The sequence below is a fragment of the Cyclopterus lumpus genome, chromosome 19 (genome assembly GCF_009769545.1).
Source record: "Cyclopterus lumpus isolate fCycLum1 chromosome 19, fCycLum1.pri, whole genome shotgun sequence".
NCBI lineage: Eukaryota > Metazoa > Chordata > Actinopteri > Perciformes > Cyclopteridae > Cyclopterus > Cyclopterus lumpus.
Genome location: NC_046984.1, coordinates 15423091 through 15434964, shown reverse-complemented (window position 1 = coordinate 15434964; position 11874 = coordinate 15423091).

Genomic DNA, 11874 nt, shown 5'->3' with positions numbered 1-11874 from the left:
TCACGGAGCCGGGCCAACGTGTTTCTACAGTACACCAGAATGGACAAAGTTTATTTGAGTTGCAATCGGCCAACTGCTAGATGTTTCGCCATATCCTACACACTTTTAAGAAACCACATGATCCATAAGAATAACAATATCATTATTATATTAATACTATTATAAGAAGCTCAGACATCAGCAGGCACAAGCTTCAAAAAGCCATTCTGGTCTTGTCAATATTATTATACGTTCAAGTAGATTCCCTCCCTAAAGGCAATAACACTTTGTGCGAGTGTAGGAGGACGGTTCATTGGCGGTAGTAACACGCCCTCATTCCTTACTTTAACATAACTGTCTCCCCAAACCCTTGCTTCCTTGTTTAAACCTCTCTGGTCCTCCATTTGAACGGGATCCAAACCACTTGCAGAGACTCCTCCAACACCTAATGATGGGAGTGCGCACGGAACTGGCTGGAATTTCCAGCTGCAGCCAAAGAGTGCACTTCCTAATTAAAGACTCAGTTGCTCCAATGACACCCATTCAGGTAGAGGTTTGCCGTCACTTGAACGTCGACGTTTCCTCCCTCCACAACCCACTGCTGGTTTGTACAAAATGTCCAAAAATGGGTATAATGCGATCCATTATGGGCGGCTGTTTTGTTTCGCTCTCTTTCTGTCATATACCACATCTCTTCCTGCTAAGAGTTGCGACCTCAGGATTTTTTTTCCTCCCCTCCTTGAGAGCTAGAAAAGCTTCCAGTAAACACTTTGTTTATGGAAAACCTCTGGGAGGAATCCAGCTATGTCAACCGCTTTATTTTAGGAAATGCTAAAAAAAAAAAAAAAAAAGCAGTGTATGGAGAGCGTACTCCAACCCGTCCTCACTCTCAACGCATCACATAACGCAGCTAGGTCAATGCTCCTTCGGTGCCTGACACCAACGTACGTTGAGAGCGTGGATGTGATGAACGCAGAGAAACTGACGTAGTGTAAAGGGCTGGATAATCAACAAAAAGGGGAGGGGCGGGGGATCAAACTAACACAGGACTTTCATCCAGGAGACCAATGTTTGTGTCACTCTAATTAGCCACGTGAGTCATTAGTCATTCAGTAGTCTAGTTGGTTTTGATGGTTTATGGTCAAGTGAATCGCGAGTTATTCAGTAGTCATGTGAGTCATTCGTTACTTGGTAGTCACGTGAATCCTTAGCGTCCTTAATAAGGTGATTCACATGAGTTGCTCGTCACATAATTGACGTAAGTCAATCGGTAGTCACGTGAACCGTTACTGTCGTTAATCACGTGCGCCGTTAGTGTCGTTACTCACGTGAGTCGTAAGTATTGTTAATCACGTAAGTCGCTATAGTCAAGTGAATCGTTAGTCACTCGGTAGTAACGTGAGTCCTTAGCGTCCTTAATTAGGTGATTCCTATGAGTTGCTCGTCACGTGGGTCGTAAGTCAATCAGCAGTCACGTGAACCGTTACTGTCGTTAATCACGTGAGTCGTTAGTCAATCGGCAGTCACGTGAGACGTAAGTATTGTTAATCACGTGAATTGCTACAGTCACGTAAATCGCTAGTCACTCGGTAGTAACGTGAGTCGTTAGTGTTGTGAGTAGCGTGTCACGTGAATCACTAGTCACTCGGTAGTAACGTGAGTCGTTAGTGTCATTACTCACGTGAGTCGTAAGTATTGTTAATCACCTGAGTCGCTACAGTCAAGTAAATCGCTAGTCACTCGGTAGTAACGTGAGTCGTTAGTGTTGTGAGTCGTAAGTATTGTTAATCACGTGAGTCGCTACAGTCACGTGAATCGCTAGTGACTCGGTAGTAATGTGAGTCGTTACTCACGTGAGTCGTAAGTATTGTTAATCACGTGAGTCGCTACAGTCACGTGAATCGCTAGTCACTCGGTAGTAATGTGAGTCGTTACTCACGTGAGTCGTAAGTATTGTTAATCACGTGAGTCGCTACAGTCACGTGAATCGCTAGTCACTCGGTAGTAACGCGAGTCGTTAAGTGTCTGTAAGTTGTTAGTGTCGTGAGTAGCGTGTCACTCGAGTCGCCGTCAGTCAAGTTAACGTCAACTACCGATCTTTTTCCGAAACCTAACCGAGTGGTTTTGTTGCCATCACCTTCACTTCCTGTCAAGAGGGAAGTTTATTTAGAAGAGACACAATGTAACCAGCGTATATTTACATGCCATAAACTGACCTCGAGTGGCAGGCAGAGCGTTGAAGCTCGGTGCCACTGACCAAGCTGCGTTAATTAATGCGTTGCATCGCCGGACTTTATTATCTACCTCAAGGCGACAACAAAAAAGATGTTAATAAGTATACACGTGGAAGTGATAATAGAAGTCGGTGAAAGCATCGCCGTCTGCTTCCACCTCCAAAGAAAAACACGACCCGTGGGGAAAACAAATCAAAGGGTTCCCTTACATCTGCTGCTGAAAAGCACCGATGTTCTGGGTGAGAGTAGAAACACTTGTCACCAGGGAATAAAATCCTTCATGTGTCTAACTGACATTCCTCACACTTAGCGGCAGACGTCAAAACACATCTTAACAGAAAAATATGAGCGTCCGCCCCGCGGTTTCCTCCGTCAGTCCCAGAGGGGTCGTGCACAGGCCAGTAAAAAGGTCCTCAGGGTAACATTTCCCACGCGGCAGGCTGCTGGTTGTGTTGCAGGAGGGAGTGCATACACATTGTGCGTTCATCTTCATCTGGACATGGACAAATGTAATTTTCTTAGTGAAATGGCCGTGGCAGATTCAGAGTTTTATCCGCAAATTTGATTTTGGAGAAGAAAATCTGGGTTTTAGATTATAATTAAGTGACTCAACGCAGGTGGTACCAGCCACAGATGCAATTTGATTTGGCATATTATGGTATTATGGTGTTGGGCTGCTTCTGGGAAGATTGTAGCAGTGTGTTTGCTCTAGGTCCCTGGTACACATCTTAGACTATGTCTTTGACTAGAGGGGAAACTGCAAAACCATGGGATGTCGAGGTTTCTGGAACGAAATACTTTATGTGAATGCGTTTCATAATCATCTTTGTGTCGCGCTTGCAGAAACACAGAATGCCACTTGGTAAATGTAAGTATTTGGTTATGTTTGGAAAAGAAGATCATGGTTTGTGTTAACTAGCGTACAGAAATTAAACCGCACCTAGGAGACGTTCTGCAGTAAAAAGGGTCAAATCAACGTTTATTTCTGGTTTCAAAGGGACATGAACAGCGGTGTCCTGTGTTTGTTTGACCTGAACTTAAGTGAACTTTCTCGCCTGTTGAACTCATTTTCAAACCACGCAGCGGCCGCTCGACGTCCTGCATCACGTGCGTTGCTCGTTGCTTTGACCGAACGCAACAAAAGTCGACATTCAACACGTCTGTGGTTTGCAGAAACATACAATGCCAACTGGGCGGAGAGAGAAGCCTGAGAATATTAAGACAAATGTTAAGACAAAAGAGGAATCCATCATAAGTCACAGCACCGTTTGTCTCCGTTAAGACGGGAGCAGCAAGCTGGTGTTCTGCAAAGTACGTTCTGACCGGCAGTACCGAAACTAACAAAAGCATCAAACTTTGTGTTAAAAAGTATCCAGCTGGAGACAATGTGCCATTGTGGCAATACACACACACACACACGCACACACACTTACAGTGAAAAGATGCCTTCTCAACCTGGCTACCACATCTAGCACGCAGCTGCTTTTCATTGCGAGGTCAAAACATGGTTTCCATTTTAGTTTAAATCAAATTAGTCCTACAGTATTTATAGGCCCTTCAAAGTGCGCACACACCTGAATCTGGACAACAGATTTTTTTCTTTAACTACAACACACAGCTGCACGCACACTGTCGATTTCTATCTCACTGAAGGTGGGACACACACAAACAGGCACGATACAGCATAATGTGTTCATGTCGAACACACTGAACTTTGGAAAAACAAAACAAAAAAAAAAACCTTCTTCTCTCCCCATCTGGAATTGTCGACATCCTTTTCCTTTCCTCACCCCATTCACAACTTTGACACGGCATCCATTTGTGAGTGTTGTTTTTTTTTTTTCTCTCTTTGCGGGAATGCTGACGGTTAAACGTATTATTGCAGCGCAGGAGACCGTCACAACAGCTCTCAAGTCCTATAAAGTATGCCGGGATTCCCGAGGGTCCGTCTATTCCTCTCGTCTTCTTCGAGCGCTGCCTCGAAAATGCCAGATGATGACTATTCCACCTGGTCGCAAATGTTCTGCAAAAGAAACAGAATAAAGTCGGAGAAAGGAAGAACAAAATAAATCTGGCTGTGCCGAGGCTGATACGGCGTGCACACGTACTCAGCAAGTTTGTATGGATTTCTCTGGGGCCGTGGATTGACGGCTCTGACTGGTCAGCTGGGGGAGATTTGGGGAGGAATGAGAAAAACAAGATGACAAAGTGTCTATTTTGTGTTGAAAGCCCGCTGGCAGTTTGACTGACACCTTAACACAGAAATGCAACACATCGACAGTGTTTTTCTCCCCCTTGACAGAAAGACCTGTTTAATATTCTTAAGTAGCCGAGTAAATATTTGACATAAGGAAGCACTTGATTCAGGCAGGACGATTTAAGTCAGACACCGGATGGGAAGGGGACATGAAAGAGGCCCTTCATGAATTCAACTGGCTCCTGGGTCAAGTTTCAAACAACCAGTCCTGTCATCCCACAAACTCTCCTCCTCCTAGTGTATGTGCGCGCATTAGATGCACAACCATTCACACAAAACACTCCGAAAAGCATGTGTAAAATGTTTATTGTGGAAACATGGACCCAATAATGTCAAGCAATTGCTGGTTTATTGTAAAATCTCAGGAATTCTGCCTAGTGAAAGCTTTAACGCTCTGTAAATGAGATGGCGTGCACTCAGAGGTCTTCTGAAAGACCTTCAGGGAGATGGATCGCTGCACAGCTTCTGTAATACCACTGAACACCCCATAGCACATGAAGGGTTACATAGAGTAGCATATCTGGGGATGCTCAGAATCCTTTAAACATTAAGATTACATGAGTTTGTTTACTGGAAATTACTTCCCAGCAATGTTGCTGAGAGCCATTTAGGATTTAAGAATACAGATCATTGACCTTAAAGCCTCACTGAGCTTCAGATGAGAACCATTGCTGGGTCTTTGTGAATTCATCTTGTAGTTGTAACTAACTTGTGTTGTTTGATCTCCTACAACAACCTCAGCTTTATTTAATAAAATTTCAGCCCAGTCGCCAAGAAAATAAAATGTTGGAATGGTACGTTTCTGGAAGTCTTGGATACCGGAATTTGGAGCAGATCAAGAAAGCTATGTGGTATAATAATGAGTGTAACAAGGAAGGAAGTAGAGGGGGGGGGACGGGGGACGGATGGTTCAAACTAACACAGGACTTTCACCCAGAGGCCGCTGTTTGTGTCCCATGTGAAACCAAAAGTAATTTATTACGTAATGTTAAGAAAGTCCACTTAGGCTACGTTGTTACGCTACGTTGTTACGCTACGTTGTTACGCTACGTTGTTACGCTACGTTGTTACGCTACGTTGTTACGCTACGTTGTTACGCTACGTTGTTACGTACGCTACCTACGTTGTTGCGCTACCTATGTTGTTGCGCTACCTATGTTGCGCTACCTACGTTGTTGCGCTACCTATGTTGTTGCGCTACCTACGTTGCGCTACGTTGTTGCGCTTCGTTGTTTCGCTTCGTTGTTTCGCTACGTTGTTTCGCTACGTTGTTTCGCTACGTTGTTTCGCTACGTTGTTTCGCTACGTTGTTTCGCTACGTTGTTTCGCTACGTTGTTTCGCTACATTGTTGCGCTACATTGTTGCACTACATTGTTGCGCTACATTGTTAACACATAATGTTTTTATAACCTTAACCAAGGAGTTCTGTTGCATCAGCCCAACCAATTGTTTCAGAATGTTAACAATGTGTCATTGTGTGTTTCTGTTAGTGTGACACAAAGCGGATGTGAATGTGTTTTCTGGTGCAGAAACATCAATATTTAACCGTAGCTATGGGTGGCAGAAATGTACAACGCCATAATTTCTTCTAGCGAGTGGGTTGTAAATTTACAGCAGATTGATTCTGTACATTTGTTGCTGGTCACGTTTTTTGACATCACTCTCTAATTAGAAAATGGACTGGTGTCCCTTTTATTGCCCACAAGGGGCTGGTGTAAGGGCGCTGGTATAATTGGTATTCCACAGTCTCGACTCTGGCAGACAGGCTGAGGTGCCGCGCCGCCATTTATTACAACGAGAGGAGAAAAATTAGGAGGCAAGAGAGAGCATAACATGAAAGTTGATTTCACCCACCTGTATTCCAAATTGCTGCGCCAGTTCTCTTTCAAAGGCGCACAAGCGCACAGATAATTCCCTCCATGTAAATGTTTTCAGTTGAAACGAAATTATTGATCGTAGATCAGAGAAATGTGGCAGCAGGCAGGAAACGCAGGAGTGGTGAGGAGGCTAACGGCGTGGGTTTAAATGAGAAAAGCAAAAATGAATTATGCAAGTCTCTCGCACATCCACCTTTTTTGCTCATTATGTGGAGCCATCTGAGTGGTAATTAAATTCATGCGCTGATAGGATTCCCTCGTTTTCTGCCACCGTGCTTTTCTTGTGCACTTTGTCATTCGGGGGGGGGGGGGGGGGGGGAATCAGCAGCGAAACACGTGGAACAAGATTCGTGGTCAAATTCATACTTTTTTTCTTTTTCTCTTTACTTTCAAAATGCAATTTCTTTAAAAAAAAAAAAGGTGCTGATTCTAATTGCGATCATGGATGTATTGGAATATTCATATTTTAACTTATTTCTATGTAACACACGAAGATTGGGTTAGTGGAGTGTTCGAATAAAACCTCATTCCAATAAATGTAATGAGTTGTAATTTGGTTATAAAATGGTTCTAATTTAAATAATGTCATCATCATTAGGAATTGGATTATGATTACTGTAATTGGAGAGTGTTATCTTATCACTTGTCCCAATGCTACAGCCCGGGTGGTATGGGTGGGCGTGTGGATGGTGTTGGCTGGGGGGGGTTGGTGCGATTGATGAGCAGACCACCACGGCTGCACTGGCGGCCCGCGCCATCACGGTAATGTGCTGAGCAGCTTCGTCCCCGTAGATAAGAGCTGCATCCAGGAAATCTTAAAAGACCTTTTAGACCACAGCTGCCGAGACTCTGTCATACAGCCAGCCATGCACACTGACCTGCAGTCAGGAAGGTCTTCTCCTGGCCTTGAGGGCTATCACACGGTGTGTAAAACTATCTGGTTCCCACTGAGTTCGGAACATTTCTCAGAGAATAAAGGAGGCTTGGTAGTCATTACAGAATGTGTGGGACGGGGATATACAAGGTTATCCGTGCTGTGGGTTCAAGCCAATTTATATGGCAGAGAGACTGTTACGGTGCATGGATCTAAAAGAGAGAAAGTGCAAAGAAGCTGACTCTAAATGAACTCGCCAAGAACATGCTGGATTCTACTGAATATAAAAATAAGGAAATGTACAATTAAATATTTTAAGACGTTTGAAAGGTCGCTCGATGTCGCCCCCACATGGCGGAGGCTGAGCCGGCGGTTAGCGGTGTGAAGAGCTGTAACGTCGCCAACAACGGAGCTAACCGTGTTTATCTGAGGGGAAACCGGAGATAGACATCACTCCTCTACATCTTTACGGAGCAAGTAGTGGTTTATGCTCTGAATGTAATATAGAGTGACATTTTAAATTAGGTTTAGTTTCACTTTGTTTCTTATGTTAAACAACCAGTTTATTTTATATTGGATTCAGATTCCCAGGAATGAAAACTGGAGTTCCAGCAACCACTCATACCAATAAATGCCAGACAGACTGGGGACAACTCTTTAATAGAAATAACATTTTATGGTATTGAATGTTTTTTCTATCCATAGATTCACCATCTGCAATTTCCGTTTACCAGAGGGGCTCGCAAAAAGACAGGCACACATTTTTGTCTTTCCATGTTTCCTTCATAAAAGCTTCAGTTGCCATCAAATTTACAGCAATGCGTGATCAAAACCTACGATTAAAACATGTTTAGAAGAGTTTTTAGTTTGAACATGTTAGCGTTTTCTGACCTCGGGTGGTCATGTTTTCCCCTTCACTCGTTCATCGACCCAGAGACCGAGCATGCGACGCTGAAAAAAAATGGCCCCGCAATTATTTTAAGAACGAGACAGTCCATTTTGCAAATTGACTCCTTTTAGGAGGCGGCGGTCTCGCAATATCCTCGCCTCCCCCCACGTGCTCCTCCGTTGGGAGATACACAGAAAGCAGGAAACCGCTCCCGCGAAGACGGCCATGGATTTACGATGCGGAGGCAAGCGCGACTGAACGAGGCCTATCCCCATCTGGGCCGGCAGCCACCGCCGCCGTACTTGGAGATTTATGACGAGGATGACACAGCTGATTACTCTCGGTTACTGGAGAGAATTGGACATGGACCGGCTCCGGGGGGAAAGTCTTTAGCGTGCGTATTCGTGTTTATGATATGGCGAATGGACGCGCGGTAACCCAGTTGTGTTTGACTTGCTCTTCATCAAACCTCCGTGACCTCCAGCACCAAACCTTTTTTACCCGTGGACCGCCACAACGCGCAAAAACCTGTGGCGAATGAATGATGAATGAAGGGACAGAGGAATGAAAGAATAAATGAATGAGTAACACACCCGGGCTGATGGAAGAAACACATTGAGTGTTGCACATGCCGTCTCTGGATGTGAGGAAACGTGGAGGCTTGTGCTGTGACCCCCATAAACCGCATGTGCTGTGGACGTTTCCTTATTCCTCTTGACAAATCCTGGACTTTGAGAGTTCAGCCAAACCAATAACGGCTACAATGGCTAAGGGGTTGCTCTGACCCCCTCTGACCCTGTCTGGAGCATGCTTCTGGATTATGGTCCCTGGCCACAGTTTAACAGCAGCGCTGCAGAGTGTCACCTTGTTCTCCGCCCACTCGCCGGTGTTCGCCGCCACCAAACCGAGATACAGTAATAAAGTGGAATGAAAGAAATGCTCTCGCTCTCTCACCCGGCTCAATAAATCACCGTGAGGGCGAGTTCAAGTGAAAACAGCAAATAAGAAAACAAAGTGAAGCCAGATGCTTCGTTTTTTTTCTTCCTTTGAACTAACATCGTTACGGATGTAATGAGATTCAATCAGTCGGGTTAACACGGTGTCGATGCATTTTTTTATTTATTTTTTAAAGCACCCCGTGCTCCTCGATTAAATCACACAGTGGGGTGGACACACCGATGTTTTCTTTCCTCCGCTTAATGTGAAGGGGAAGTGGTTTTGAAGCGCGTCAGGAAAAGACAAAGGACAGACGCATACTTTCCTTGACATCAACTTGGAATACGTTGTGGTTTTAGTTTTTTACTCTCAAACCACTCGCCCCTCCCAAAAGCCTACTTATAGGCCTTTGGGAGCCATAGAGTCCATTCCATGGATCTCATTCCTCTTAGCTGTTTGGATGGGACTTTGGGTGAAAGAGGTGACTCCGTGTGATTGATGAGCCATGGCCAATTAGAGGCTTAGCCTTGGAGGCCCACAAAGACACCCCTGATCTCAGACATAAACATTGGCGGCCACGTAGGTCCGGATGATACCTGCTGTCCGTGGAGGGCAGGTCTCCGGCCTGCCGGCAGCTGGGAGAAGACAACAGTTCTCCTCCGGAGGTTTTGGATGCTCCGCCGACTCAAAATACCTTTTTAAAAAGGAGTCGGGGAGGGTTTTAAGCAGCAAGAGAACTGTGTCACAGGAAAAATTCCTTTGGGCGATGTCAGTAGTCCAGCATGGTGCCATCCCAGCGGGGGTGGGCGGCTGCTCCATCTGACGCCCTGCGGGTTGACGAGCAACAGGGCGCCAGCCGAGGGCTCGTTAGACAAACTATGACAACAAGATGTTGCCCTTGAAAATCAATTATAAACCGGAGAGCGTCCCTGCATCTGTTCCTGTTTGGAGTTATGCAGCGCTGTCTGCCTCCGTCTGTTTTTTTTAGAAGGTCCAGACTCCACTGCCATTCAAGAGGGTCATCCCTGTGGGATTAGTGATGGCACTAAAGCCTCTGGGACAGCGCTTGTAAATCAGAGCAGATGAACTGGGGCGATGACAGGTCTGGGAGGCCTCTGTTATTTGACTACGCCATTTATTGGGGCTTTCCTGGGAGGGGGGTGTCTCATTATATAGGCTTCTTAGTGCGTTCCCCAGTGGGAGACGTGTAAAACCAGCTTAAAAAATGATTTGGCCATTTTGTGAGGGCCATATGTGTGCAAGCAGGCTGTTTGCGTGGCGACTTATTAATATCTATTAATGACCTTACACATGTACACATTGCTTACACAACCGGGGGCCCAATGCTGATTCAACGTGTCACCTTTTCACCACCAAGTGCCAAAGAGCTGTGTTTTGAATAGAAAACGGAGTAAATTCCTGGACCCTTGCGAAAGAGACCCGTTTTCCTTTCGCCACACCAGCTTCACAGTGAACCAAACTCCATCAATCCCACTGACGTCTGCTTTCCACTTTGGAACTATTTGTCTTGGCTCTCCATGAAAGTATGTTGTTTTGAAACAATTTAGCCGAGATAACATTAGCGATCATTAGTTATGTTGTGAAGAAAAAACACAGACCCGCATATCTATGTGTTACTGCTCATTTATTAGAACTATTCCCAGCCTAAATATATTTAAAGTCGGCTATTTTTTTCCTCCAAAATACATAACCCATCATGCAGCTTTCACCGCTTCGGGCCAAGTATTCGGGCCAAGTATTCCAAGTATTGCTGACATCGGCCTGCTTTTGCTCTGATAAACTATACGTCTTCGCCCTCACACATCACAGGCCTTGCCTTCCTTTGTGTCTTTGTTTCTCTCTGGAGAGCAATGTTTACAGCCATTTCATTTTTTGTTCAAGATGCAGTGAAAGCAGCGTGATAAAAGGTCCCTCACACTGAGACCACCACCGGAGGTAAAACCCACTTTAAAGACTCTCCTGAAAGACCCCTTTGGGTTGAACAGACCTCACAAACTCCTCCTATTGTCACTGAGCCATTCCACTCCTTTCCGTCCATCTGCTGTCCAGATCCTGTCTTATTGTCCACCTTATGGACGGGGAGGCCTTCAAGGGCAGTTCGTCTTTACTCACTGGAGTGCATCGTGACTTTATGGCAACAACTCACCAAATAAGATATAAAAAGGTGTCGGTTTGTCTTGCGGTACATCACCACAAATTCCTCAATAGCAAATTGTGTTTCTCCGCCTTTTAAATTACAGATACAAGTCAGAAATACATGAATAAAACACCAAATGATGTAGTCCAAACGCATTAGCTGATGGTCAGGCACAGGGATAAGAATAGCAGGTCCCTTGGAATTGATTCCCCTGAGCGAGTCCAAGTCACACTCATTTAGCAGGAGCTAAACTACTACCGGATGCAATAAACAAATATTATTCCATTCCCGTCCAGAGCAAAGACGACCGCGAATGAGCCCGTTGGTTAATGTGAGGCCCTGACATTCTGTTAAGGATGTCAGTCATCTGTAGTGGGAGCCATGCACAGATCCCTATACAAAAGATTATGGTTTGACGCCGTGCCCTGCAAAGCCATAAACTTGGCAGGTTTGATCCTCCCACCCCCAGAGACTCTTGTTTCTGCAGCCTTGGAGAAGCCAAATGAAATATATAATATGGTGTAAAAACCAAGCAATAAACCTCCTTTTCAGCATTAAAAAAAACCAAAATAAAGAGGTTTGACCGGGTCAGTGCGGAATGACACGTTGTAGAACAGCAACACGGTGGTTGTCCCTCGTAATAAAGGTGATCTAGTGCCGGATCTGGGA